Source organism: Pseudophryne corroboree, unplaced genomic scaffold (assembly GCF_028390025.1).
Source record: "Pseudophryne corroboree isolate aPseCor3 unplaced genomic scaffold, aPseCor3.hap2 scaffold_334, whole genome shotgun sequence".
In the NCBI taxonomy this organism is placed as follows: Eukaryota; Metazoa; Chordata; class Amphibia; order Anura; family Myobatrachidae; genus Pseudophryne; species Pseudophryne corroboree.
This window is the reverse complement of record NW_026970002.1, coordinates 273,805-301,666: the sequence shown is the minus strand read 5'-3', so window position 1 is coordinate 301,666 and position 27,862 is coordinate 273,805. Positions and strand designations below refer to the sequence as shown.

The 27,862-nt window shown below is 47.3% G+C and overlaps 20 non-coding genes and 3 pseudogenes across 20 annotated transcripts; 14 read left to right on the top strand and 9 right to left on the bottom strand.

Moving 5' to 3' along the window:
- Window positions 1-552: 552 nt before the first annotated feature.
- On the top strand, window positions 553-716 carry LOC135019472 (U1 spliceosomal RNA). Its single transcript, XR_010217021.1, has one exon. It is a non-coding gene; the product is annotated as a U1 spliceosomal RNA (small nuclear RNA).
- Window positions 717-868: 152 nt separating this feature from the next.
- Window positions 869-1,010, top strand: LOC135019392 (U1 spliceosomal RNA; annotated as a pseudogene).
- A 694-nt stretch (window positions 1,011-1,704) lies between these two features.
- Window positions 1,705-1,868, top strand: LOC135019248 (U1 spliceosomal RNA). The gene has a single exon (XR_010216840.1). It is a non-coding gene; the product is annotated as a U1 spliceosomal RNA (small nuclear RNA).
- Window positions 1,869-2,020: 152 nt separating this feature from the next.
- Window positions 2,021-2,184, top strand: LOC135019355 (U1 spliceosomal RNA). Its single transcript, XR_010216932.1, has one exon. It is a non-coding gene; the product is annotated as a U1 spliceosomal RNA (small nuclear RNA).
- Window positions 2,185-2,855: 671 nt separating this feature from the next.
- Window positions 2,856-3,019, top strand: LOC135019154 (U1 spliceosomal RNA). Its single transcript, XR_010216749.1, has one exon. It is a non-coding gene; the product is annotated as a U1 spliceosomal RNA (small nuclear RNA).
- Window positions 3,020-3,171: 152 nt separating this feature from the next.
- LOC135019302 (U1 spliceosomal RNA) lies at window positions 3,172-3,334 on the top strand. Its single transcript, XR_010216891.1, has one exon. It is a non-coding gene; the product is annotated as a U1 spliceosomal RNA (small nuclear RNA).
- A 674-nt stretch (window positions 3,335-4,008) lies between these two features.
- Window positions 4,009-4,172, top strand: LOC135019160 (U1 spliceosomal RNA). The gene has a single exon (XR_010216754.1). It is a non-coding gene; the product is annotated as a U1 spliceosomal RNA (small nuclear RNA).
- A 151-nt stretch (window positions 4,173-4,323) lies between these two features.
- On the top strand, window positions 4,324-4,486 carry LOC135019342 (U1 spliceosomal RNA). Its single transcript, XR_010216920.1, has one exon. It is a non-coding gene; the product is annotated as a U1 spliceosomal RNA (small nuclear RNA).
- Window positions 4,487-5,160: 674 nt separating this feature from the next.
- On the top strand, window positions 5,161-5,324 carry LOC135019201 (U1 spliceosomal RNA). The gene has a single exon (XR_010216794.1). It is a non-coding gene; the product is annotated as a U1 spliceosomal RNA (small nuclear RNA).
- Window positions 5,325-5,476: 152 nt separating this feature from the next.
- On the top strand, window positions 5,477-5,618 carry LOC135019402 (U1 spliceosomal RNA; annotated as a pseudogene).
- A 695-nt stretch (window positions 5,619-6,313) lies between these two features.
- On the top strand, window positions 6,314-6,477 carry LOC135019209 (U1 spliceosomal RNA). The gene has a single exon (XR_010216802.1). It is a non-coding gene; the product is annotated as a U1 spliceosomal RNA (small nuclear RNA).
- Window positions 6,478-6,629: 152 nt separating this feature from the next.
- On the top strand, window positions 6,630-6,771 carry LOC135019328 (U1 spliceosomal RNA; annotated as a pseudogene).
- Window positions 6,772-7,467: 696 nt separating this feature from the next.
- Window positions 7,468-7,631, top strand: LOC135019535 (U1 spliceosomal RNA). Its single transcript, XR_010217083.1, has one exon. It is a non-coding gene; the product is annotated as a U1 spliceosomal RNA (small nuclear RNA).
- Window positions 7,632-7,783: 152 nt separating this feature from the next.
- On the top strand, window positions 7,784-7,946 carry LOC135019285 (U1 spliceosomal RNA). Its single transcript, XR_010216874.1, has one exon. It is a non-coding gene; the product is annotated as a U1 spliceosomal RNA (small nuclear RNA).
- Window positions 7,947-16,389: 8,443 nt separating this feature from the next.
- LOC135019227 (U1 spliceosomal RNA) lies at window positions 16,390-16,552 on the bottom strand. Its single transcript, XR_010216820.1, has one exon. It is a non-coding gene; the product is annotated as a U1 spliceosomal RNA (small nuclear RNA).
- A 674-nt stretch (window positions 16,553-17,226) lies between these two features.
- LOC135019394 (U1 spliceosomal RNA) lies at window positions 17,227-17,389 on the bottom strand. Its single transcript, XR_010216966.1, has one exon. It is a non-coding gene; the product is annotated as a U1 spliceosomal RNA (small nuclear RNA).
- Window positions 17,390-17,541: 152 nt separating this feature from the next.
- Window positions 17,542-17,705, bottom strand: LOC135019223 (U1 spliceosomal RNA). The gene has a single exon (XR_010216816.1). It is a non-coding gene; the product is annotated as a U1 spliceosomal RNA (small nuclear RNA).
- A 655-nt stretch (window positions 17,706-18,360) lies between these two features.
- Window positions 18,361-18,523, bottom strand: LOC135019368 (U1 spliceosomal RNA). The gene has a single exon (XR_010216945.1). It is a non-coding gene; the product is annotated as a U1 spliceosomal RNA (small nuclear RNA).
- A 152-nt stretch (window positions 18,524-18,675) lies between these two features.
- On the bottom strand, window positions 18,676-18,839 carry LOC135019222 (U1 spliceosomal RNA). The gene has a single exon (XR_010216815.1). It is a non-coding gene; the product is annotated as a U1 spliceosomal RNA (small nuclear RNA).
- A 674-nt stretch (window positions 18,840-19,513) lies between these two features.
- On the bottom strand, window positions 19,514-19,677 carry LOC135019266 (U1 spliceosomal RNA). The gene has a single exon (XR_010216858.1). It is a non-coding gene; the product is annotated as a U1 spliceosomal RNA (small nuclear RNA).
- A 152-nt stretch (window positions 19,678-19,829) lies between these two features.
- Window positions 19,830-19,993, bottom strand: LOC135019200 (U1 spliceosomal RNA). The gene has a single exon (XR_010216793.1). It is a non-coding gene; the product is annotated as a U1 spliceosomal RNA (small nuclear RNA).
- Window positions 19,994-20,664: 671 nt separating this feature from the next.
- LOC135019301 (U1 spliceosomal RNA) lies at window positions 20,665-20,827 on the bottom strand. The gene has a single exon (XR_010216890.1). It is a non-coding gene; the product is annotated as a U1 spliceosomal RNA (small nuclear RNA).
- Window positions 20,828-20,979: 152 nt separating this feature from the next.
- On the bottom strand, window positions 20,980-21,143 carry LOC135019145 (U1 spliceosomal RNA). The gene has a single exon (XR_010216740.1). It is a non-coding gene; the product is annotated as a U1 spliceosomal RNA (small nuclear RNA).
- Between the last annotated feature and the right edge of the window lie 6,719 nt (window positions 21,144-27,862).

Below are 27,862 nucleotides of genomic sequence, written 5' to 3'. Positions count from 1 at the left end.
TGCCTTCCAATGCACAATGCAAACTACAGGTAGTGCTGCAGGGCCCACACCCTTTTACTTGCCGTACAGAGCAGCTCTGGAGCTGTTACAGTGCCCAGCTGCTGCAAGAAATCAGCTTGAATGCTTCAGGGGCTGGGGCATAGCAAACATGAGCCCCACACCGAAGGAGGGTGGGGATGTTTAATGCGAACTAAGGGTCATCCAAGCGCCGCAAAAGGCCGCCATGCCCTGCATACCCCTTTTCTCTTTTCATATGCAGATGAGGGTTCCAGCCAACTTTGGCCCACTGCTTGGATGACATCACCGTATGCAAATCCGTCTTCTGCAGAACTTCCCCCAGGAATGCTTGTACTAGTTGTTGCATTTGGTTTGTTGTTTGGGGGTGCTTCAGTATTAGGCAGCCTTCTGCCCTCCCATGTTCATCTGAAAATATGTGTTCTCCCTGCAGTTGTTGTCCCCAGATGGGAGTTCCCTTGTGCTGCCTCAGTTGAATCTCCTTTACTTGACAGAGATGTGCCTGAGCAGCGGCCCTCCCCAGCCCTATCCCAAATCATACTTATTTTGCATAGGAGATACCATGGTCATGAAGATTGTTCTCCGAGGGTGAGGTTCATTCATTGCATTTTGGGTATGCTGACCCCTGTGATTTCCCCAAATGTGGGAAACTCGACTGCATTATTTGTGGTAGTGGGGGACTGTGTTTGTGCTTTCCTCTGGTCAGCTCTGGTAAAAGTCAGATTTCTTTGTCTCAGATCTTCCTCTAGCCTTGTTCTTCTTTCGAGAGTTCCCTTGTGCTGCCTCAGTTGGATCTCCTTCACTTGACAGGGGGGTGCCCGAGCAGCGACCCTCCCCAGCCCTAGCCCAACTCCTACTTACCTGCCAGGTGAGATACTATGATCATGTAGGTGCTTCTCCCAGGGCAAGGCTCACCCATTGCACTCTGGGTGTGCTGCCCCTGCGATTTCCCCAAATGTGGGAAACTTGACTGCATAATTTGTGTTTCCCCTGGTCGGCTCTCATATAATTCAGATCTCTTTGTCTCAGGTCTCTCTCCAGCCTAGTTTGCTGTCTGTTTCCACTTCTTTTTTCTTGAGCCCCTCCCTTCTATACCCTTGTGGACTCTAATGACTTCTCCTCCTGTCTGCTTACTTTGTGCCTTCCAACGCACAATGCAAACTACAGGTAGTGCTGCAGGGCCCACACCCTTTTACATGCCTTTCAGAGCAGCTCTGGAGCTGTTACAGTGCCCAGCTGCTGCAAGAAATCAGCTTGAATGCTTCAGGGGCTGGGGCATAGCCAACATGAGCCCCACACCGACGGAGGGTGGAGGTGTTTAATGCGAACTAAGGGTCATCCAAGCGCCGCAAAAGGCCACCATGCCCTGCATACCCCTTTTCTCTTTTCATATGCAGATGAGGGTTCCAGCCAACTTTGGCCCACTGCTTGGATGACATCACCGTATGCAAATCCGTCTTCTGCAGACCTTCCCCCAGGAATGCTTGTACTAGTTGTTGCATTTGGTTTGTTGTTTGGGGTGCTTCAGTATTAGGCAGCCTTCTGCTCTCCCATGGTTATCTGAAAATATGTGTTCTCCCTGCAGTTGTTGTCCCCAGATGAGAGTTCCCTTGTGCTGCCTCAGTTGAATCTCCTTTACTTGACAGAGATGTGCCTGAGCAGCGGCCCTCCCCAGCCCTATCCCAAATCATACTTATTTTGCATAGGAGATACCATGGTCATGAAGATTGTTCTCCCAGGGTGAGGTTCATTCATTGCATTCTGGGTATGCTGACCCCTGTGATTTCCCCAAATGTGGGAAACTCGACTGCATTATTTGTGGTAGTGGGGGACTGTGTTTGTGCTTTCCTCTGGTCAGCTCTGGTAAAAGTCAGATTTCTTTGTCTCAGATCTTCCTCTAGCCTTGTTCTTTTTTTGAGAGTTTCCTTGTGCTGCCTCAGTTGGATCTCCTTCACTTGACAGGGGGGTGCCCGAGCAGCGACCCTCCCCAGCTCAAGCCCAACTCCTACTTACCTGCCAGGTGAGATACTATGATCAGGAAGGTGCTTCTCCCAGGGCAAGGCTCACCCATTGCACTCTGGGTGTGCTGCTCCTACGATTTCCCCAAATGTGGGACACTTGATTGCATAATTTGTGTTTCCTCTGGTCGGCTACTCGTATAATTCAGATCTCTTTGTCTCAGGTCTCTCTTTAGCCTAGTTTGCTGTCTGTTTCCACTTCTCTTTTCTTGAGCCCCTGCCTTCTATGCCCTTGTGCACTCTCCTGACTTCTCCTGTCTGCTTACTTTGTGCCTTCCAACGCACAATGCAAACTACAGGTAGTGCTGCAGGGCCAACACCCTTTTACTTGCCTTACAGAGCAGCTCTGGAGCTGTTACAGTGCCCAGCTGCTGCAAGAAATCTGCTTGAATGCTTCAGGGGATGGGGCATGGCCAACATGAGCCCCACACCAAAGGAGGGTGGAGGTGTTTAATGCAAACTAGGGGTCATCCAAGCACCGCAAAAGGCCGCCATGCCCTGCACGCCCCTTTTCTCTTTTCATATGCAGATGAGGGTTGAAGCCAACTTTGACCAACTGCTTGGATGACATCACCGTATGCAAATCCGTCTTCTGCAGAACTTCCCCCAGGAATGCTTGCACTAGTTGTTGCATTTGGTTTGTTGTTTGGGGGTGCTTCAGTATTAGGCAGCCTTCTGCCCTCCCATGTTCATCTAAAAATATGTGTTCTCCCTGCAGTTGTTGTCCCCAGATGAGAGTTCCCTTGTGCTGCCTCAGTTGAATCTCCTTTACTTGACAGAGATGTGCATGAGCAGCGGCCCTCCCCAGCCCTATTCCAAATCATACTTATTTTGCATAGGAGATACCATGGTCATGAAGATTGTTCTCTCAGGGTGAGGTTCATTCATTGCATTTTGGGTATGCTGACCCCTGTGATTTCCCCAAATGTGGGAAACTTGACTGCATTATTTGTGGTAGTGGGGGACTGTGTTTGTGCTTTCCTCTGGTCAGCTCTGGTAAAAGTCAGATTTCTTTGTCTCATATTTTACTCTAGCCTTGTTCTTCTTTCGAGAGTTCCCTTGTGCTGCCTCAGTTGGATCTCCTTCACTTGACAGGGGGGTACCCGAGCAGCGACCCTCCCCAGCTCTAGTCCAACTCCTACTTACCTGCCAGGTGAGATACTATGATCATGAAGGTGCTTCTCCCAGGGCAAGGCTCACCCATTGCACTCTGGGTGTGCTGCTCCTGCGATTTCCCCAAATGTGGGAAACTTGACTGCATAATTTGTGTTTCCCCTGGTCGGCTCTCGTATAATTCAGATCTCTTTGTCTCAGGTCTCTCTCCAGCCTAGTTTGCTGTCTGTTTCCACTTCTCTTTTCTTGAGCCGCTCTCTTCTATGCCCTTGCGCACTATCCTGACTTCTCCTCCTCTCTGCTTACTTTGTGCCTTCCAAAGCACAATGCGAACTACAGGTAGTGCTGCAGGGCCCACACCCTTTTACTTGCCTTACAGAGCAGCTCTGGAGCTGTTACAGTGCCCAGATGCTGCAAGAAATCAGCTTGAATGCTTCAGGGGCTGGGGCATAGCCAACATGAGCCCCACACCGAAGGAGGGTGGAGGTGTTTAATGCGAACTAGGGGTCATCCAAGCGCCGCAAAAGGCCGCCATGCCCTGCACGCCCCTTTTCTCTTTTCATATGCAGACGAGGGTTGAAGCCAACTTTGACCCACTGCTTGGATGACATCACCATATGCAAATCCATCTGCTGCAGGCCTTCCCCCAGGAATGCTTGCACTAGTTGTTGCATTTGGTTTGTTGTTTGGGGGTGCTTCAGTATTAGGCAGCCTTCTGCCCTCCCATGTTCTTCTGAAAATATGTGTTCTCCCTGCAGTTGTTGTCCCCAGATGAGAGTTCCCTTGTGCTGCCTCAGTTGAATCTCCTTTACTTGACAGAGATGTGCCTGAGCAGCGGCCCTCCCCAGCCCTATCCCAAATCATACTTATTTTGCATAGGAGATACCATGGTCATGAAGATTGTTCTCCCAGGGTGAGGTTCATTCATTGCATTCAGGGTATGCTGACCCCTGTGATTTCCCCAAATGTGGGAAACTCGACTGCATTATTTGTGGTAGTAGCGGACTGTGTTTGTGCTTTCCTCTGGTCAGCTCTGGTAAAAGTCAGATTTCTTTGTCTCAGATCTTCCTCTAGCCTTGTTCTTCTTTCGAGAGTCCCTTGTGCTGCCTCAGTTGGATCTCCTTCACTTGACAGGGGGGTACCCGAGCAGCGACCCTCCCCAGCTCTAGCCCAACTTCTACTTACCTGGCAGGTGAGATACTATGATCATGTAGGTGCTTCTCCCAGGGCAAGGCTCACCCATTGCACTCTGGGTGTGCTGCTCCTGCGTTTTCCCTAAATGTGGGAAACTTGACTGCATAATTTGTGTTTCCCCTGGTCGGCTCTCGTATAATTCAGATCTCTTTGTCTCAGGTCTCTCTTCAGGTTAGTTTGCTGTCTGGTTTCACTTCTCTTTTCTTGAGCCGCTCCCTTCTATGCCCTTGCGCACTATCCTGACTTCTCCTCCCGTCTGCTTACTTTGTGCCTTCCAATGCACAATGCAAACTACAGGTAGTGCAGCAGGGCCCACACCCTTTTACTTGCCTTACAGAGCAGCTCTGGAGCTGTTACAGTGCCCAGCTGCTGCAAGAAATCATCTTGAATGCTTCAGGGGATGGGGCATGGCCAACATGAGCCCCACACCAAAGGAGGGTGGGGGTGTTTAATGCGAAAAAGGGGTCATCCAAGCACCGCAAAAGGCCGCCATGCCCTGCACGCCCCTTTTCTCTTTTCATATGCAGATGAGGGTTGAAGCCAACTTTGACCCACTGCTTGGATGACATCACCATATGCAAATCCGTCTTCTGCAGAACTTCCCCCAGGAATGCTTGTACTAGTTGTTGCATTTGGTTTGTTGTTTGGGGGTGCTTCAGTATTAGGCAGCCTTCTGCCCTCCAATGTTCATCTGAAAATATGTGTTCTCCCTGCAGTTGTTGTCCCCAGATGAGAGTTCCCTTGTGCTGCCTCAGTTGAATCTCCTTTACTTGACAGAGATGTGCATGAGCAGCGGCCCTCCCCAGCCCTATTCCAAATCATACTTATTTTGCATAGGAGATACCATGGTCATGAAGATTGTTCTCCCAGGGTGAGGTTCATTCATTGCATTCTGGGTATGCTGACCTCTGTGATTTCCCCAAATGTGGGAAACTCGACTGCTTTATTTGTGGTAGTGGGGGACTGTGTTTGTGTTTTCCTCTGGTCAGCTCTGGTAAAAGTCAGATTTCTTTGTTTCAGATCTTCCTCTAGCCTTGTTCTTCTTTCGAGAGTTCCCTTGTGCTGCCTCAGTTGGATCTCCTTCACTTGACAGGGGGGTGCCCGAGCAGCGACCCTCCCCAGCTCTAGCCCAACTCCTACTTACCTGCCAGGTGAGATACTATGATCATGAAGGTGCTTCTCCCAGGGCAAGGCCCACCCATTGCACTCTGGGTGTGCTGCCCCTGCGATTTCCCGAAATGTGGGAAACTTGACTGCATAATTTGTGTTTCCCCTGGTCGGCTCTCGTATAATTTAGATCTCTTTGTCTCAGGTCTCTCTCCAGCCTAGTTTGCTGTCTGTTTCCACTTCTTTTTTCTTGAGCCCCTCCCATCTATACCCTTGTGCACTATCCTGACTTCTCCTCCCGTCTGCTTACTTTGTGCCTTCCAATGCACAATGCAAACTACAGGTAGTGCTGCAGGGCCCACACCCTTTTACTTGCCTTACAGAGCAGCTCTGGAGCTGTTACAGTGCCCAGCTGCTGCAAGAAATCAGCTTGAATGCTTCAGGGGCTGGGGCATAGCCAACATGAGCCCCACACCGAAGGAGGGTGGAGGTGTTTAATGCAAACTAGGGGTCAGACAAGCGCCGCAAAAGGCCACCATGCCCTGCACGCCCCTTTTCTGTTTTCATATGCAGACGAGGGTTGAAGCCAACTTTGACCCACTGCTTGGATGACATCACCATATGCAAATCCATCTGCGGCAGGCCTTCCCCCAGGAATGCTTGCACTAGTTGTTGCATTTGGTTTGTTGTTTGGGGGTGCTTCAGTATTAGGCAGCCTTCTGCCCTCCCATGTTCATCTGAAAATATATGTTCTCCCTGCAGTTGTTGTCCCCAGATGAGAGTTCCCTTGTGCTGCCTCATTTGAATCTCCTTTACTTGACAGAGATGTGCCTGAGCAGCGGCCCTCCCCAGCCCTATCCCAAATCATACTTATTTTGCATAGGAGATACCATGGTCATGAAGATTATTCTCCCAGGGTGAGGTTCATTCATTGCATTCTGGGTATGCTGACCCCTGTGATTTCCCCAAATGTGGGAAACTCGACTGCTTTATTTGTGGTAGTGGGGGACTGTGTTTGTGTTTTCCTCTGGTCAGCTCTGGTAAAAGTCAGATTTCTTTGTTTCAGATCTTCCTCTAGCCTTGTTCTTCTTTCAAGAGTTCCCTTGTGCTGCCTCAGTTGGATCTCCTTCACTTGACAGGGGGGTGCCCGAGCAGCGACCCTCCCCAGCTCTAGCCCAACTCCTACTTACCTGCCAGGTGAGATACTATGATCATGAAGGTGCTTCTCCCAGGGCAAGGCTCACCCATTGCACTCTGGGTGTGCTGCCCCTGCGATTTCCCCAAATGTGGGAAACTTGACTGCATAATTTGTGTTTCCCCTGGTCGGCTCTCATATAATTCAGATCTCTTTGTCTCAGGTCTCTCTCCAGCCTAGTTTGCTGTCTGTTTCCACTTCTTTTTTCTTGAGCCCCTCCCTTCTATACCCTTGTGCACTATCCTGACTTCTGCTCCCGTCTGCTTACTTTGTGCCTTCCAATGTACAATGCAAACTACAGGTAGTGCTGCAGGGCCCACACCCTTTTACTTGCCTTACAGAGCAGCTCTGGAGCTGTTACAGTGCCCAGCTGCTGCAAGAAATCAGCTTGAATGCTTCAGGGGATGGGGCATGGCCAACATGAGCCCCACACCAAAGGAGGGTGGAGGTGTTTAATGCGAACTAGGGGTCATCCAAGCACCGCAAAAGGCCGCCATGCCCTGCACGCCCCTTTTCTCTTTTCATATGCAGATGAGGGTTGAAGCCAACTTTGACCCACTGCTTGGATGACATCAAAGTATGCAAATCCGTCTTCTGCAGAACTTCCCCCAGGAATGCTTGCACTAGTTGTTGCATTTGGTTTGTTGTTTGGGGGTGCTTCAGTATTATGCAAGCCTTCTGCCCTCCCATGTTCATCTGAAAATATGTGTTCTCCCTGCAGTTGTTGTCCCCAGATGAGAGTTCCCTTGTGCTGCCTCAGTCGAATCTCCTTTACTTGACAGAGATGTGCATGAGCAGCGGCCCTCCCCAGCCCTATTCCAAATCATACTTATTTTGCATAGGAGATACCATGGTCATGAAGATTGTTCTCCCAGGGTGAGGTTCATTCATTGCATTTTGGGTATGCTGACCCCTGTGATTTCCCCAAATGTGGGAAACTTGACTGCATTATTTGTGGTAGTGGGGGACTGTGTTTGTGCTTTCCTCTGGTCAGCTCTGGTAAAAGTCAGATTTCTTTGTCTCAGATTTTCCTCTAGCCTTGTTCTTCTTTCGAGAGTTCCCTTGTGCTGCCTCAGTTGGATCTCCTTCACTTTACAGGGGGGTACCCGAGCAGCGACCCTCCCCAGCTCTAGCCCAACTCCTACTTACCTGCCAGGTGAGATACTATGATCATGAAGGTGCTTCTCCCAGGGCAAGGCTCACCCATTGCACTCTGGGTGTGCTGCCCCTGCGATTTCCCCAAATGTGGGAAACTTGACTGCATAATTTGTGTTTCCCCTGGTCGGCTCTCGTATAATTCAGATCTCTTTGTCTCAGGTCTCTCTCCAGCCTAGTTTGCTGTCTGTTTCCACTTCTCTTTTCTTGAGCCGCTCCCTTCTATGCCCTTGCGCACTCTCCTGACTTATCCTCCTGTCTGCTTACTTTGTGCCTTCAAACGCACAATGCGAACTACAGGTAGTGCTGCAGGGCCCACACCCTTTTAGTTGCCTTACAGAGCAGCTCTGGAGCTGTTACAGTGCCCAGCTGCTGCAAGAAATCAGCTTGAATGCTTCAGGGGCTGGGGCAGAGCCAGCATGAGCCCCACACAAAAGGAGGGTGGGGGTGTTTAATGCGAACTAAGGGTCATCCAAGCACCGCAAAAGGCCGCCATGCCCTGCATGCCCCTTTTCTCTTTTCATATGCAGATGAGGGTTCCAGCCAACTTTGGCCCACTGCTTGGATGACATCACCGTATGCAAATCCGTCTTCTGCAGACCTTCCCCCAGGAATGCTTGTACTAGTTGTTGCATATGGTTTGATATTTGATGGTGCTTCAGTATTAGGCAGCCTTCCGCCCTCCCATGTTCATCTGAAAAGATGTGGTCTCCCTGCAGTTGTTGTCCCCAGACGAGAGTTCCCTTGTGCTTCCTCAGTTGAATCTCCTTAACTTGACGGGGGAGGGGCTGCCCGAGCAGCCACCCTCCCCAGCCCTATCCCAACTCATACTTATTTTGCAAATGAGATCTCTTGATCATGAAGATTGTTCTCACAGGGTGAGGTTCATCCATTATATTTTAAAATAGGAAGGTACAAATTACATATTTGAATTGCATCTATGTGTTGGATTCAAATGTGTCCCCCCCCTTCCTTTCTCAATTGTGCCCGTCAGCAGCTATTCTAAGGTTGCTGCCAATGGGTGTGACACATTAATTTCTTCTGTGGGGTACACTGGACTCCACAAGGATTCACATTGGGGTGTAGAGTAGGATCTTGATCTGAGGCACCAACCGGCTCAAAGCTTTTGACTGTTCCCAAGAAGCTCAGTGCATTCTCCTCTATAACCCCGCTTCCATGAACAGGGAGCTCAGTTTGTAGTTGGTGCCTTCAGTAGCAGGCCACTTAACAGGGGCCTGCCTCAGGCAGCCTATTCTTAGCTATTAATTTTGACAAGAAAAGAAGAACTTGTTTTATGAGAATCTACAAGGGCTGCAGCAGGCTAGGTCTAATAGACATCTTTACTGCAGCTTCATCACTCCCAGCGGCGCTGTATACTCCCGTGTCCTGGTTGCTGGGTCACTGCAGCGGAGGCTCCGGTTTCTTCCTAAGGTCAGTCACACACACACCGCCCTTCCGGATCACGAGGCCGCTGATGAAGGGGAGCGTGGCCGTAGGGGGTGGACCGTGTGCGCACTGGCGTGGACACTGATTACTGGGCAGCCGCTCCACTAGCCACCAGGTACAGTTAAGGAGCACAGGTCTGGGGGTTTTTCTCCTATATTAAACCAATTTTGTACTGCCCGCAGCGCATTGTGATAGGTAATAGGGCCTGATTCAGGTTGGATTGCAATCACAATAAGCGATCCAACTGCAAAAATTGCTAAGAGCATACGCATGTGCCTGCATTTTCTGCGGCACCCCGCAGAGAATGCGATCGCCTCTGCCTGTCAATCGGGGCAGGGGGGGAGAGGGGGGTCAGCAACACTCCATTTCCAAGTCAGGGATGGAGCGGTGCGGGGGCAAGGCTTCAAAATGGGGTCTGCAATGGAGGAGACACAGGGGGCGTGGTCACAGCGGCTGTATGACATCACATTCAGCCGCTGTGATCACAAAAATGGTGGCGGCTTCCTGCGCGCACATACAGTCTGCACCAGCAGGAGGCTACACCATTTTTTATGATCACGCTGAACTGCAGTGCGACTGCAATTACAGCATGGTCAAGAAGGGAGGCGTCATGCTGGGTGGCCATTAGAGATGAGCGGGTTCGGTTCCTCGGAATCCGAACCCGCCCGAACTTCACCCTTTTTTGCACGGGTCCGAGCAGACTCGGATCCTCCCGCCTTGCTCGGTTAACCCGAGCGCGCCCGAACGTCATCATCCCACTGTCGGATTCTCACGAGACTCGGATTCTATATAAGGAGCCGCGCGTCGCCGCCATTTTCACACGTGCATTGAGATTGATAGGGAGAGGACGTGGCTGGCGTCCTCTCCGTTTAGATTAGAAGATAGAGACGAGTGACATTTGATTTACTACTAATTTGGGGAGCAGTTGAACTTGTCAGGAGTACTCAGTAGTGCAGAGTTTTGCTGATAGTGACCACCAGTTTTATTATTTATAATCCGTTCTCTGCCTGAAAAAAAACGATACACATACCATATATGTGCTCAGCCTCAGTGTGCTGCATGATATATCATCTATGTATATCTGACTGTGCTGAGTACTCACTGCTCACACAGCTTAATTGTGGGGGAGACTGGGGAGCAGTTATAGCAGGAGTACAGTGCACACTTTTGCTGCCAGTGTGACCACCAGTATATTGTCTGCCTGAAAAAGTTAAACACTCCTGTGGTGTTTTTTTTTTTTATTCTATAAACGCATTCTGCTGACAGTGTCCAGCAGGTCCGTCATACATTATATTATATAAATATTTACCTGCAGTAGTGTTATATTTTTTTTTCATCTCTATCATCTTTATCATCTCTATATTAGCAGACGCAGTACGGTAGTCCACGGCTGTGGCTATCTCTGTGTCGTCAGTGCTCGTCCATAATTGTATACCTACCTACCTGTGGTGGTTTTTTTTTTTCTATCTTCTTCATACTAGTAGTTTAGGAGTCTGCTGACAGTGTCCACCAGGTCCGTCATTATATTATATACCTACAGTAGTAATATATTTAGTATATTATCTATACTAGCAGACGCAGTACGGTAGTCCACGGCTGTACCTACCTCTGTGTCGTCACTCGTCCATAATTGTATACCTAACTGTGGTGGGTTTTTTTTTTCTATCTTCTTCATACTAGTAGTTTAGGAGTCTGCTGACAGTGTCCACCAGGTCCGTCATTATATTATATACCTACAGTAGTAATATATTTAGTATATTATCTATACTAGCAGACGCAGTACTGTAGTCCACGGCTGTACCTACCTCTGTGTCGTCACTCGTCCATAATTGTATACCTACCTGTGGTGGGTTTTTTTTTTCTATCTTCTTCATACTAGTAGTTTAGCAGTCTGCTGACAGTGTCCACCAGGTCCGTCATTATATTATATACCTACAGTAGTAATATATTTAGTATATTATCTATGCTAGCAGACGCAGTACGGTAGGCCACGGCTGTGGCTATCTCTGTGTCGTCAGTGCTCGTCCATAATTGTATACCTACCTACCTGTGGTGGGGTTTTTTTTCTATCTTCTTCATACTAGTAGTTTAGGAGTCTGCTGACAGTGTCCACCAGGTCCGTCATTATATTATATACCTACAGTAGTAATATATTTAGTATATTATCTATACTAGCAGACGCAGTACGGTAGTCCACGGCTGTACCTACCTCTGTGTCGTCACTCGTCCATAATTGTATACCTACCTGTGGTGAAGTTTTTTTTCTATCTTCTTCATACTAGTAGTTTAGCAGTCTGCTGACAGTGTCCACCAGGTCCGTCATTATATAATATATACCTACAGTAGTTATATATATATTTTTTTTATATCATTAATTATCATCTCTATACTAGCAGACGCAATACGGTAGTCCACGGCTGTAGCTACCTCTGTGTCGTCAGTCACTCGTCATCCATAAGTATACTAGTATCCATCCATCTCCATTGTTTACCTGAGGTGCCTTTTAGTTGTGCCTATTAAAATATGGAGAACAAAAATGTTGAGGTTCCAAAAATAGGGAAAGATCAAGATCCACTTCCACCTCGTGCTGAAGCTGCTGCCACTAGTCATGGCCGAGACGATGAAATTCCATCAACGTCGTCTGCCGAGGCCGATGCCCAATGTCATAGTACAGAGCATGTAAAATTCAAAACACAAAAGATCAGTAAAAAAAGGACTCAAAAATCTAAATAAAAATCGTCGGAGGAGAAGCGTAAACTTGCCAATATGCCATTTACCACACGGAGTGGCAAGGAACGGCTGAGGCCCTGGCCTATGTTCATGGCTAGTGGTTCAGCTTCACATGAGGATGGAAGCACTCAGCCTCTCGCTAGAAAAATGAAAAGACTTAAGCTGGCAAAAGCACAGCAAAGAACTGTGCGTTCTTCAAAATCACAAATCCACAAGGAGAGTCCAATTGTGTCAGTTGCGATGCCTGACCTTCCCAACACTGGACGTGAAGAGCATGCACCTTCCACCATTTGCACACCCCCTGCAAGTGCTGGAAGGAGCACCCGCAGTCCAGTTCCTGATAGTCAGATTGAAGATGTCAGTGTTGAAGTACACCAGGATGAGGAGGATATGGGTGTTGCTGGCGCTGGGGAGGTGAGGTGGTTTGTTTAAGTCAGGCACCCGGGGAGACACCTGTTGTCCGTGGGAGGAATATGGCCATTGACATGCCTGGTGAAAATACCAAAAAAAAAATGCTCTTCGGTGTGGAAGTATTTCAACAGAAATGCGAACAACAGGTGTCAAGCCGTGTGTTGCCTTTGTCAAGCTGTAATAAGTAGGGGTAAGGACGTTAACCACCTCGGAACATCCTCCCTTATACGTCACCTGCAGCGCATTCATCATAAGTCAGTGACAAGTTCAAAAACTTTAGGCGACAGCGGAAGCAGTCCACTGACCAGTAAATCCCTTCCTCTTGTAACCAAGCTCACGCAAACCACCCCACCAACTCCCTCAGTGTCAATTTCCTCCTTCCCCAGGAATGCCAATAGTCCTGCAGGCCATGTCACTGGCAATTCTGATGAGTTCTCTCCTGCCTGGGATTCCTCCGATGCATCCTTGAGTGTAACGCCTACTGCTGCTGGCGCTGCTGTTGTTGCTGCTGGGAGTCGATGGTCATCCCAGAGGGGAAGTCGTAAGACCACTTTTACTACTTCCACCAAGCGATTGACTGTCCAACAGTCCTTTGCAAGGAAGATGAAATATCACAGCAGTCATCCTGCTGCAAAGCGGATAACTGAGGCCTTGGCATCCTGGGCGGTGAGAAACGTGGTTCCGGTATCCATCATTACTTCAGAGCCAACTATAGACTTGATTGAGGTACTGTGTCCCCGGTACCAAATACCATCTAGGTTCCATTTCTCTAGGCAGGCGATACCGAAAATGTACACAGACCTCAGAAAAAGACTCACCAGTGTCCTAAAAAATGCAGTTGTACCCAATGTCCACTTAACCACGGACATGTGGACAAGTGGGGCAGGGCAGACTCAGGACTATATGACTGTGACAGCCCACTGGGTAGATGTATTGACTCCCGCCGCAAGAACAGCAGCGGCGGCACCAGTAGCAGCATCTCGCAAACGCCAACTCTTTCCTAGGCAGGCTACGCTTTGTATCACCGCTTTCCAGAATACGCACACAGCTGAAAACCTCTTACGGCAACTGAGGAAGATCATCGCAGAATGGCTTACCCCAATTGGACTCTCCTGTGGATTTGTGGCATCGGACAGCGCCAGCAATATTGTGCGTGCATTATATCTGGGCAAATTCCAGCACGTCCCATGTTTTGCACATACCTTGAATTTGGTGGTGCAGAATTATTTAAAAAACGACAGGGGTGTGCAAGAGATGCTGTCGGTGGCCAGAAGAATTGCGGGACACTTTCGGCGTACAGGCACCACGTACAGAAGACTGGAGCAACACCAAAAACGCCTGAACCTGCCCTGCCATCATCTGAAGCAAGAAGTGGTAACGAGGTGGAATTCAACCCTCTATATGCTTCAGAGGATGGAGGAGCAGCAAAAGGCCATTCAAGCCTATACATCTAACCACGATATAGGAGGTGGAATGCACCTGTCTCAAGCGCAGTGGAGAATGATTTCAACGTTGTGCAAGGTTCTGCAACCTTTTGAACTTGCCACACGTGAAGTCAGTTCAGACACTGCCAGCCTGAGTCAGGTCATTCCCGTCATCAGGCTTTTGCAGAAGAAGCTGGAGACATTGAAGGAGGAGCTAAGACAGAGCGATTCCGCTAGGCATGTGGGACTTGTGGATGGAGCCCTTCATTCGCTTAACCAGGATTCACGGGTGGTCAATCTGTTGAAATCAGAGCACTACATTTTGGCCACCGTGCTCGATCCTAGATTTAAAACCTACGTTGTATCTCTCTTTCCGGCAGACACAAGTCTGCAGGGGTTCAAAGACCTGCTGGTGAGAAAATTATCAAGTCAAGTGGAACTTGATCGGTCAACAGCTCCTCCTTCACATTCTCCCGCAATTGGGGGTGCGAGGAAAAGGCTCAGAATTCCGAGTCCACCCGCTGGCGGTGATGCAGGGCAGTCTGGAGCGACTGCTGATGCTGACATCTGGTCCGGACTGAAGGACCTGCCAACGATTACGGACATGACGTCTACTGTCACTGCATATGATTCTCTCACCATTGAAAGAATGGTGGAGGATTATATGAGTGACCGCATCCAAGTAGGCACGTCAGACAGTCCGTACGTATACTGGCAGGAAAAAGAGGCAATTTGGAGGCCCTTGCACAAACTGGCTTTATTCTACCTAAGTTGCCCTCCCACAAGTAGTACTCCGAAAGAGTGTTTAGTGCCGCCGCTCACCTTGTCAGCAATCGGCGTACGAGGTTACTTCCAGAAAATGCGGAGAAGATGATGTTCATTAAAATGAATTATAATCAATTGCTCCGTGGAGACATTGACCAGCAGCAATTGCCTCCACAAAGTACACAGGGAGCTGAGATGGTAGATTCCAGTGGGGACGAATTGATAATCTGTGAGGAGGGGGATGTACACGGTGATGAATCGGAGGATGATGATGAGGTGGACATCTTGCCTCTGTAGAGCCAGTTTGTGCAAGGAGAGATTAATTGCTTCTTTTTTGGTGGGGGTCCAAACCAACCCGTCATTTCAGTCACAGTCGTGTGGCAGACCCTGTCACTGAAATGATGGGTTGGTTAAAGTGTGCATGTCCTGTTTATACAACATAAGGGTGGGTGGGAGGGCCCAAGGACAATTCCATCTTGCACCTCTTTTTTCTTTCATTTTTCTTTGCGTCATGTGCTGTTTGGGGAGTGTTTTTTGGAAGGGCCATCCTGCGTGACACTGCAGTGCCACTCCTAGATGGGCCAGGTGTTTGTGTCGGCCACTTGGGTCGCTGAGCTTAGTCACACAGCTACCTCATTGCGCCTCTTTTTTTCTTTGCGTCATGTGCTGTTTGGGGAGTGTTTTTTGGAAGGGCTATCCTGCGTGACACTGCAGTGCCACTCCTAGATGGGCCAGGTGTTTGTGTCGGCCACTTGGGTCGCTGAGCTTAGTCATCCAGCGACCTCGGTGCAAATTTTAGGACTAAAAATAATATTGTGAGGTGTAAGGTGTTAAGAATAGACTGAAAATGAGTGGAAATTATGGTTATTGAGGTTAATAATACTTTGGGATCAAAATGACTCCCAAATTCTATGAACAAGGGAAAATGTCATCATCCCGCTGTCGGATTCTCGCGAGATTCGGATTCCATATAAAGAGCTGCGCGTTGCCGCCATTTTTACTCGTACATTGAAGAGAGAGCGGAGAGGACGTGGCTATGTTCTCTCAGTGGAAATCTCAATATCAGTGCTCAGTATCAGTGGATACTTATTGCTGCTCAGTAATACTAGTAGTGTGTCTCTCCTGCTCAGTGTCAGTTCTCAGTAGTATCCTCATCAGTGCTCAGTATCACTGCTCATTGTCTTGTGCTGCATTGTTGTGCTCAGCATACTACAGTACATTACTAATAGTCCAGTGCTGCATCTTGCTGCTCAGTGTCAGTTCTAGTATCCTCATCAGTGCTCACTATCACTGCTCATTGCATTGTGGTGTTCTGTATACTACAGTAACATAGTAATATAGTAACATATAGTAACATAGTTTTTGAGGTTGAATAGAGGCAAATTGCCCATCGTGTTCAACCTGTTTTAAGTTGTGATGATTCTACATACTTGCTTAATAATGTATTATGACTAGTTAGCTACTACAACTCATGTTACCCCCGGATTAACCATGTTGATATTTTAAGTATTATAAACTTGGATAGCTTTTTCATTCAGAAATGTATCCATTCCTTTTTTAAATCCAATTACAGAGTCCGCCATTACCACCTTCCCTGGCAGGGAATTCCACATCCTGATTGCCCTAACAGTGAAGATCATAGTATCTCACCTGGCAGGTAAGTAGGAGTTGGGCCAGAGCTGTGGAGGATTGCTGCTCGGGCACCCCCTGTGAAGTGAAGGAGATCCAACTGAGGCAGCACAAGGGAACTCTCAAAAGAAGAACAAGGCTAGAGGAAGATCTGAGACAAAGAAATCTGACTTTTACCAGAGCTGACCAGAGGAAAGCACAAACACAGTCCCCCACTACCACAAATAATGCAGTCGAGTTTCCCACATTTTGGAAATCACAGGGGTCAGCATACCCAGAATGCAATGAATGAACCTCACCCTGGGAGAACAATCTTCATGACCATGGTATCGCCTATGCAAAATAAGTATGATTTGGGATAGGGCTGGGGAGGGCCGCTGCTCAGGCACATCTCTGTCAAGTATAGGAGATTCAACTGAGGCAGCACAAGGGAACTCTCATCTGGGGACAACAACTGCAGGGAGAACACATATTTTCAGATGAACATGGGAGGGCAGAAGGCTGCCTAATACTGAAGCACCCCCAAACAACAAACCAAATGCAACAACTAGTACAAGCATTCCTGGGGGAAGTTCTGCAGAAGACGGATTTGCATATGGTGATGTCATCCAAGCAGTGGGCCAAAGTTGGCTGGAACCCTCATCTGCATATGAAAAGAGAAAAGGGGCGTGCAGGGCATGGCGGCCTTTTGCGGCGCTTGGATGACCCCTAGTTCGCATTAAACACCTCCACCCTCCTTTGGTGTGGGGCTCATGTTGACAATGCCCCAGCCTCTGAAGCATTCAAGCTTATTTCTTACAGCAGCTTGGCACTGTAACAGCTCCAGAGCTGCTCTGTAAGGCAAGTAAAAGGGTGTGGGCCCTGCAGCACTACCTGTAGTTTGCATTGTGCATTGGAAGGCACAAAGTAAGCAGACAGGAGGAGAAGTCAGGATAGTGCACAAGGGTATAAAAGGGAGGGGCTCAAGAAAAAAGAAGTGGAAACAGACAGCAAACTAGGCTGGAGAGAGACCTGAGACAAAGAGATCTGAATTATACGAGAGCTGACCAGGGGAAACACAAATTCTGCAGTCAAGTTTCCCACATTTGGGGAAATCGCAGGGGCAGCACACCCAGAGTACAATGGGTGAGCCTTGCCCTGGGAGAAGCACCTTCATGATCATAGTATCTCACCTGGCAGGTAAGTAGGAGTTGGGCTAGAGCTGGGGAGGGTCGCTGCTCGGGCACCCCCCTGTCAAGTGAAGGAGATCCAACTGAGGCAGCACAAGGGAACTCTCGAAAGAAGAACAAGGCTAGAGGAAGATCTGAGACAAAGAAATCTGACTTTTACCAGAGCTGACCAGAGGAAAACACAAACACAGTCCCCCACTACAACAAATAATGCAGTCGAGTTTCCCACATTTGGGGAAATCACAGGGGTCAGCATACCCAGAATGCAATGAATGAACCTCACCCTGGGAGAACAATCTTCATGACCATGGTATCGCCTATGCAAAATAAGTATGATTTGGGATAGGGCTGGGGAGGGCCGCTGCTCAGGCACATCTCTGTCAAGTAATGGAGATTCAACTGAGGCAGCACAAGGGAACTCTCATCTGGGGACAACAACTGCAGGGAGAACACATATTTTCAGATGAACATGGGAGGGCAGAAGGCTGCCTAATACTGAAGCACCCCCAAACAACAAACCAAATGCAACAACTAGTGCAAGCATTCCGGGGGGAAGGCCTGCAGCAGATGGATTTGCATATGGTGATGTCATCCAAGCAGTGGGTCAAAGTTGGCTTCAACCCTCATCTGCATATGAAAAGAGAAAAGGGGCGTGCAGGGCATGGCGGCCTTTTGCGGCGCTTGGATGACCCCTAGTTCGCATTAAACACCTCCACCCTCCTTTGGTGTGGGGCTCATGTTGACAATGCCCCAGCCCCTGAAGCATTCAAGCTGATTTCTTACAGCAGCTTGGCACTGTAACAGCTCCAGAGCTGCTCTGTAAGGCAAGTAAAAGGGTGTGTAGTTTGCATTGTGCATTGGAAGGCACAAAGTAAGCAGACAGGAGGAGAAGTCAGGATAGTGCACAAGGGTATAAAAGGGAGGGGCTGAAGAAAAAAGAAGTGGAAACAGACAGCAAACTAGGCTGGAGAGAGACCTGAGACAAAGAGATCTGAATTATACGAGAGCCGACCAGGGGAAACACAAATTATGCAGTCAAGTTTCCCACATTTGGGGAAATCGCAGGGGCAGCACACCCAGAGTGCAATGGGTGAGCCTTGCCCTGGGAGAAGCACCTTCATGATCATAGTATTTCACCTGGCAGGTAAGTAGGAGTTGGGCTTGAGCTGGGGAGGGTCGCTGCTCGGGCACCCCCCTGTCAAGTGAAGGAGATCCAACTGAGGCAGCACAAGGGAACTCTCGAAAGAAGAACAAGGCTAGAGGAAGATCTGAGACAAAGAAATCTGACTTTTACCAGAGCTGACCAGAGGAAAACACAAACACAGTCCCCCACTACCACAAATAATGCAGTCGAGTTACCCACATTTGGGGAAATCACAGGGGTCAGCATACCCAGAATGCAATGAATGAACCTCACCCTGGGAGAATAATCTTCATGACCATGGTATCTCCTATGCAAAATAAGTATGATTTGGAATAGGGCTGGGGAGGGCCGCTGCTCAGGCACATCTCTGTCAAGTAAAGGAGATTCAACTGAGGCAGCACAAGGGAACTCTCATCTGGGGACAACAACTGCAGGGAGAACACATATTTTCAGATGAACATGGGAGGGCAGAAGGCTGCCTAATACTGAAGCACCCCCAAACAACAAACCAAATGCAACAACTAGTGCAAGCATTCCTGGGGGAAGGCCTGCCGCAGATGGATTTGCATATGGTGATGTCATCCAAGCAGTGGGTCAAAGTTGGCTTCAACCCTCATCTGCATATGAAAAGAGAAAAGGGGCGTGCAGGGCATGGCGGCCTTTTGCGGCGCTTGGATGACCCTTAGTTTGCATTAAACACCCCCACCCTCCTTCGGTGTGGGTCTCATGTTGGCCATGCCCCAGCCCCTGAAGCATTCAAGCTGATTTCTTGCGGCAGCTTGGCACTGTAACAGCTCCAGAGCTGCTCTGTAAGGCAAGTAAAAGGTTGTGGGCCCTGCAGCACTACCTGTAGTTTGCATTGTGCATTGGAAGGCACAAAGTAAGCAGACAGGAGGAGAAGTCAGGATAGTGCACAAGGGTATAAAAGGGAGGGGCTCAAGAAAAAAGAAGTGGAAACAGACAGCAAACTAGGCTGGAGAGAGACCTGAGACAAAGAGATCTGAATTACACGAGAGCCGACCAGGGGAAACACAAATACTGCAGTCAAGTTTCCCACATTTGGGGAAATCGCAGGGGGCAGCACACCCAGAGTGCAATGGGTGAGCCTTGCCCTGGGAGAAGCACCTTCATGATCATAGTATCTCACCTGGCAGGTAAGTAGGAGTTGGGCTAGAGCTTGGGAGGGTCGCTGCTCGGGCACCCCCCTGTCAAGTGAAGGAGATCCAACTGAGGCAGCACAAGGGAACTCTCGAAAGAAGAACAAGGCTAGAGGAAGATCTGAGACAAAGAAATGTGACTTTTACCAGAGCTGACCAGAGGAAAACACAAACACAGTCCCCCACTACAACAAATAATGCAGTCGAGTTTCCCACATTTGGGGAAATCACAGGGGTCAGCATACCCAGAATGCAATGAATGAACCTCACCCTTGGAGAACAATCTTCATGACCATGGTATCTCCTATGCAAAATAAGTATGATTTGGGATAGGGCTGGGGAGGGCCGCTGCTCAGGCACATCTCTGTCAAGTAAAGGAGATTCAACTGAGGCAGCACAAGGGAACTCTCATCTGGGGACAACAACTGCAGGGAGAACACATATTTTCAGATGAACATGGGACGGCAGAAGGCTGCCTAATACTGAAGCACCCCCAAACAACAAACCAAATGCAACAACTAGTGCAAGCATTCCTGGGGGAAGGCCTGCAGCAGATGGATTTGCATATGGTGATGTCTTCCAAGCAGTGGGTCAAAGTTGGCTTCAACCCTCGTCTGCATATGAAAAGAGAAAAGGGGCGTGCAGGGCATGGCGGCCTTTTGCGGCGCTTGGATGACCCCTAGTTCGCATTAAACACCTCCACCCTCCTTCGGTGTGGGGCTCATGTTGGCTATGCCCCAGCCCCTGAAGCATACAAGCTGATTTCTTGCAGCAGCTGGGCACTGTAACAGCTCTAGAGCTGCTCTGTACGGCAAGTAAAAGGGTGTGGGCCCTGCAGCACTACCTGTAGTTTGCATTGTGCTTTGGAAGGCACAAAGTAAGCAGACGGGAGAAGTAAGGATAGTGCGCAAGGGCATAGAAGGGAGCGGCTCAAGAAAAGAGAAGTGGAAACAGACAGCAAACTAGGCTGGAGAGAGACCTGAGACAAAGAGATCTGAATTATACGAGAGCCGACCAGGGGAAACACAAATTATGCAGTCAAGTTTCCCACATTTGGGGAAATCGCAGGAGCAGCACACCCAGAGTGCAATGGGTGAGCCTTGCCCTGGGAGAAGCACCTTCATGATCATAGTATCTCACCTGGCAGGTAAGTAGGAGTTGGGCTAGAGCTGGGGAGGGTCGCTGCTCGGGTACCCCCCTGTCAAGTGAAGGAGATCCAACTGAGGCAGCACAAGGGAATTCTCGAAAGAAGAACAAGGCTAGAGGAAGATCTGAGACAAAGAAATCTGACTTTTACCAGAGCTGACCAGAGGAAAGCACAAACACAGTCCTCCACTACCACAAATAATGCAGTCGAGTTTCCCACATTTGGGGAAATCACAGGGGTCAGCATACCCAGAATGCAATGAATGAACCTCACCCTGGGAGAACAATCTTCATGACCATGGTATCTCCTATGCAAAATAAGTATGATTTGGGATAGGGCTGGGGAGGGCCGCTGCTCAGGCACATCTCTGTCAAGTAAAGGAGAGATGGTCTGCCAGATTACATAATGCATACCAGAGCCATAACTAGACTTTTTGGTGCTCTGTGACAGATAATTATATGCCCCCCCCTCCCCATTTTTGCAATATGGACAAAAGGTGCATGCCTTCTGGGGAAGGGGCATAACAAGATTGGTCTCAGAGAAAGCACATGAGATATGAAGATATATCTAGTATACTTGGCACTCAATGGTTTGTGGTATTGCCGGGGTGCACTCCTTAAATGCATATACAGTCACACATGGCATGTTTGTGCAAATGGCATATCAGCAGTCAGCACTAACTGGTGACATGCCATTTGTACAAGTAAGCCATGTGTGACTAATATATAAACATGCTTTATTAAATAACACCTCAAACTATCATACCCAGGATTCAAACCTATAACCTGTTGAATTCTAATCAAACACCCTACCCATTGAGCTACTTGATCCTGCATCTATTCTAACCTCCAAAAACAGATTCAGTTGCATCTTCCAGCGTGTTTTGTTTGCGCCTTTGCAAATGTCTTACATCGACAAACTTATTTAGTACTATTTTGCAAATAGGGTTAGATTGTCGCAACATTGTGTTCCCTAATTGCTTGATTTTTTAAATGCAACAATTGATAAAGACACCTGATAATTGCTCTGTGGAGTCTTATTTTGTGTTTTGTGTTTAGTCTTTAGATCTGAATTTGAATGTACTTGTGAACTAACTTAATTTCCTACTTCTAAATTCATTCCTAAATTCACTACTTACATGAATCCTGTAGTTGGGCATTTTGGGACTTCGATTGTGGGCATTGTTTTGTGTCCAGACCAGCAGCAGGTGGTGTGCATTTGCTGGAAAGGCATCGAAGACCTCCGATATGCTGCATCTCCTGATGTGTGTCTCCCTCAAGTGGCTGTCAGCAAATGCCTGCTAGACATGCATCATAGAACAGGCATGCTAAAACATGGGTCTTCAACCTGCGACCCTCCAGCTGCTGTGGAACTACACATCCCAGCATGCCCTGCCTCAGTTTTAGCATACCTTAATAGCAAAACTGTGGCAGGGCATGCTGGGATGTGTAGTTTCACAGCAGCTGGAGGGCCACAGGATGAAGACCCATGTGCTAGAGCCAAGCCAGCTAGAGCTGGGTGGTTGGGTGGGTGGTGTGTCGGATGTGGAGCACATGCAAATGATTGTGTATCATCCAGCTAGTGAGAGAGAAAACTCATGCAGGAGTGTGCCTGCTTGTCAGTGGGTTATGCACCTTGCCAGACGTTAAATCTACATAGAGCAGCTGGAGGGGACAAGAGCAGGTTTGCAAAATATAGATAGAAGAGCATATATGCTGGCGCATTCTCCATGATTGTGTCAGCTTATGTTTTGGTGCACTGCACTTTCCTCCACTAAGTTTTAGCCATTTTTGTTAAGCTCAAGTGTAGTTGCTTCTCGGCCTTTTGGCTGTGATCTTGTATCATGGTTGAAGGGTCTGCTGGAGGGAGGGATTGTTTTCTTCATTGGCGAAAGACCAAAGATATTCCAGGATGGAAGGCTTGGGAACACTATCTGTTTTTCAGTTGTGGAAGAGCACAGAGGTCGGATTGGACTACATTCTATAGTAAAGGATATCTTTCTATTTATTGACCCTCCCCTTATATGTGTCTGTGTTACAATAAAGCTTCGGTTTTGTGAATCCCTCACCCTCTTACACTCCACACCCATAGCCTTATTAACTGTTGTATTATTGTATAGTTTAAATGTATAGTGCAGTTCATGATTTATAGTGTAGGCTGGCCTGTGCTGTAGTTCTTGAACTGTACTATACAGTCAGCATTTGTATTGTGTTTTGGCTGTGCTGCAACACTGTATTTATGTGTGTAATGTTTATGTATGTTTTTTTTATGCCAATAAAGACTGCTTTTTCAAGCCAATATCTGAAAACAATCAATGTTTATCTTTGATGGCAATAAAAGTGGTATGATATTTGATGCTTTTGAAATCCAATATCTGATATGTCCCCTATCTGGGAACCATATATTAAATGGCTTTTCAGAAAAGGGAGATGGGAGAAGAGCTTTCAGTACTTGTAGGACCGATGCACATAAAGAAGCAAAAAAACATACATAAACATTACACACATAAGTACCGCGTTGCGGCACAGCCAAAACACAATAGAAATGCTGACGGTATAGTACAGTTCAAGAACTACAGCACAGGCCAGCCTACACTATAAATCATGAACTGCACTATACATTTAAACTGTACAATAATACAACAGTTAATAAGGCTATGGGTGTGGAGCGTAAGAGGGTGAGGGAATCACAAGCCCGAAGCTTTATTGAAAGACTGACACATATAAGGGGAGGATTAATAAATAGAAAGACATCCTTTACTACAGAATGTAGTCCAATCCGGTCTTTCAACTCTTCCACAATTGAAAAACGGATAGTGTTCCCAAGCCTTCCATCCTGGAATATCTTTGGTCTTTCGCCAATGAAGAAAGCAATCCCTCCCTCCAGCAGACCCTTCAACCACAATACAAGATCACAGCCAAAAGGCCGAGAAGCAACTACACTTGAGCTTAACAAAAATGGCTAAAACTTAGTGGAGGAAAGTGCAGTGCACCAAAACATAAGCTGACACAATCATGGAGAATGCGCCAGCATATATGCTCTTCTATCTATATTTTGCAAACCTGCTCTTGTCCCCTCCAGCTGCTCTATGTAGATTTAACGTCTGGCAAGGTGCATAACCCACTGACAAGCAGGCACACTCCTGCATGAGTTTTCTCTCTCACTAGCTGGATGATACACAATCATTTGCATGTGCTCCACCTCCGACACACCACCCACCCAACCACCCAGTCACCAGAGCCACCCACAAACCAACTGGCTCCGTGATTTAATTTGCACAGTGTAGTCATCCAGGCAGCATGTCCTTCTCAATGGAAGGATCTCTGGTTCCATGGAATCTTCCGCATTGGAATGCTGCGGAACAAAAAGGATTTAAATATTCAGCTTGCTAGCATTCAATGTACCTGTGGCTTGGCTCTAGCACATGGGTCTTCATCCTGTGGCCCTCCAGCTGCTGTGAAACTACACATCCCAGCATGCCCAGCCACAGTTTTGCTATTAAGGTATGCTAAAACTGAGGCAGGGCATGCTGGGATGTGTAGTTCCACAGCAGCTGGAGGGTCGCAGGTTGAAGACCCATGTTTTAGCATGCCTGTTCTATGATGCATGTTCCGTGATGTCACAATCAGCTTGGAATGGGGTGTCTAGCAGGCATTTGCTGACAGCCACTTGAGGGAGACACACATCAGGAGATGCAGCATATCGGAGGTCTTCGATGCCTTTCCAGCAAATGCACACCACCTGCTGCTGGTCTGGACACAAAACAATGCCCACAATCGAAGTCCCAAAATGCCCAACTACAGGATTCATGTAAGTAGTGAATTTAGGAATGAATTTAGAAGTAGGAAATTAAGTTAGTTCACAAGTACATTCAAATTCAGATCTAAAGTCTAGGTAGGCCTCACGTCCTGGCAGCCGCCAGCATTTAAAAATGCCTTGATTAGAGGTACGGAATTAAATGTAGATAAGAAGTAGACACAAAATAAGACTCCGCAGAGCAGTTATCAGGTGTTTTTATCAATTGTTGCATTTAAAAAATCAAGCAATTAGGGAACACAATGTTGCAACAATGTAACCCTATTTGCAAAATAGTACTAAATAAGTTTGTCGATGTAAGACATTTGCAAAGGCGCATCCAAAACACGCTGGAAAATGCAACTGAATCTGTTTTTGGAGGCTTGAATAGGAAATGTGCATCGGTCCTACAAGTACTGAAAGCTCTTCTCCCATCTCCCTTTTCTGAAAAGCCATTTAATATATGGTTCCCAGATAGGGGACATATCAGATATTGCCTTTCAAAAGCAGCAAATATCATACCACTTCTATTGCCATCAAAGATAAACATTGATTGTTTTCAGATATTGGATTGAAAAAGCAGTCTTTATTGACATAAAGAAGCAAAAAAAACATACATAAACATTACACACATAAGTACTGTGTTGCAGCACAGCCAAAACACAATACAAATGCTGTCGGTATAGTACAGTTCAAGAACTACAGCACAGGCCAGCCTACACTATAAATCATGAACTGCACTATACATTTAAACAATACAATAGTTAATAAGGCTATGGGTGTGGAGTGTAAGAGGGTGACGGAATCACAAGCCCAAAGCTTTATTGAAAGACAGACACATATAAAGGGAGGATTAATAAATACAAAAATACCCTTTACTATAGAATGTAGTCCAATCTGGTCTTTCAACTCTTCCACAACTGAAAAACAGATAGTGTTCCCAAGCCTTCCATCCTGGAATATCTTCAGTCTCTCGCCAATGAAGAAAACAATCCCTCCAGCAGACTCTTCAACCACGATACAATATCACAGCCAAAAGAGCGAGAAGCAACTACACTTGCGTTTAAACAAAATGGCTAAAACTTAGTGGAGGAAAGTGCAGTGCACCAAAACATAAGCTGACACAATCATGGAGAATGCGCCAGCATATATGCTCTTCTGTCTATATTTTCCAAACCTGCTCTTGTCCCCTCCAGTTGCTCCATGTAGATTTGACGTCTGGCAAGGTGCATAACTCACTGACAAACAGGCACACTCCTGCATTAGTTTTCTCTCTCACTAGCTGGATGATACACATTCATTTGCATGTGCTCCACCTCCGACATACCGCCCACCCAACCACCCAGTCACCAGAGCCACCCACAAGCCAACTAGCTCCGTGATTTAATTTGCACAGTGCAGTCATCCAGGCAGCATGTCCTTCTCAATGGAATAATCTCTGGTTCCATGGAATCTTCCGCATTGGAATGCTGCGGAACAAAAAGGATTTAAACATTCAGCTTGCTAGCATTCAATGTACCTGCGGTTTGGTTCTAGCACATGGGTCTTCATCCTGTGGCCCTCCAGCTGCTGTGAAACTACACATCCCAGCATGCCCTGCCACAGTTTTGCTATTAAGGTATGCTAAAACTGAGGCAGGGCATGCTGGGATATGAAGTTCCACAGCAGCTGGAGGGTCGCAGGTTGAAGACCCATGTTCTAGCATGCCTGTTCTATGATGCATGTTCCGTGATGTCACAATCAGCTTGGAATGGGGTGTCTAGCATGCATTTGCTGACAGCCACTTGAGGCAGACACACATCAGGAGATGCAGCATATCGGAGGTCTTCGATGCCTTTCCAGCAAATGCACACCACCAGCTGCTGGTCTGGACACAAAACAATGCCCACAATTGAAGGCTCAAAATGCCCAACTACAGGATTAATGTAAGTAGTGAATTTAGGAATGAATTTAGAAGTAGGAAATTAAGTTAGTTCACAAGTACATTCAAATTCAGATCTAAAGACTAGGTAGGCCTCACGTCCTGGCAGCGCCCAGCATTTAAAAATGCCTTGATTAGAGGTAGGGAATTAAATGTAGATAAGAAGTAGACACAAAATAAGACTCCACAGAGCAATTATCAGGTGTCTTTATCAATTTTTGCATTTAAAAATTCAAGCAATTAGGGAACACAATGTTGCGACAATGTAACCCTATTTGCAAAATAGTACTAAATAAGTTTGTCGATGTAAGACATTTGCAAAGGCGCAAACAATACACGCTGGAAAATGCAACTGAATCTGTTTTTGGAGGTTAGAATAAATGCAGGATCAAGTAGCTCAATGGGCAGGGTGTTTGATTAGAATTCAACAGGTTATAGGTTTGAATCCTGGGTATGATAGTTTGAGGTGTATGTTTGTATATATTAGTCACACATGGCTTACTTGTACAAATGGCATGTCACCAGTTAGTGCTGACTGCTGATATGCCATTTACACAAACATGCCATGTGTGACTGTATATGCATTTAAGGAGGGCACCCCGGCAATACCACAAACCATTGAGTGTCAAGTATACTAGATATATCTTCATATCTCATGTGCTTTCTCTGAGACCAATCTTGTTATGCCCCTTCCCCACAAGGCATGCACCTTTTGTCCATATTGAAAAAATGGGGAGGGAGGGAGGGAGGGGGGGGGGGCATATAATTCTCTGTCACAGGGATCCAAAAAGTCTAGTTATGGCTCTGGTATGCATTATGTAATCTGGCAGACCATCTCTCCAACACTGGCTGGTTGGAATAGAAATCCGGTTATCTATGTGAGCAAATGACCATCAACGATTTACTCTCAAACACTAAAAAATGGACAAAAATGGTCCCCTAAACAAATTGGTTAAATTTTGGGTTTAACCAATTTGTGTAATGACCATTTTTGACCACTTTTCTAGTGTTTGGGAGCAAATGGCTAATTGACATTTGCTCCAATACATTACCAGATTTTCATTCCATCCATCCAGACTGGATAGATAGCCTGACAGATAATTGTGTAGTGTACGCCCAGGATAACTGTCAGTCATGCTTTATTTTATGACGGCACATAAATGGGTGGGCAGATCCAGGGCAAGCACTGCCCACTCATGCATAGTTGTCAACTGATGTGAAGTTCCAGGGGGCAATCTCAGTTATAAAGAGAAGTATCTGGAAATTGTCCCTAGTTAAAAAAAAAAATTTGATCACCTCCATTTATTTAGTATGATATCCCAGGTGA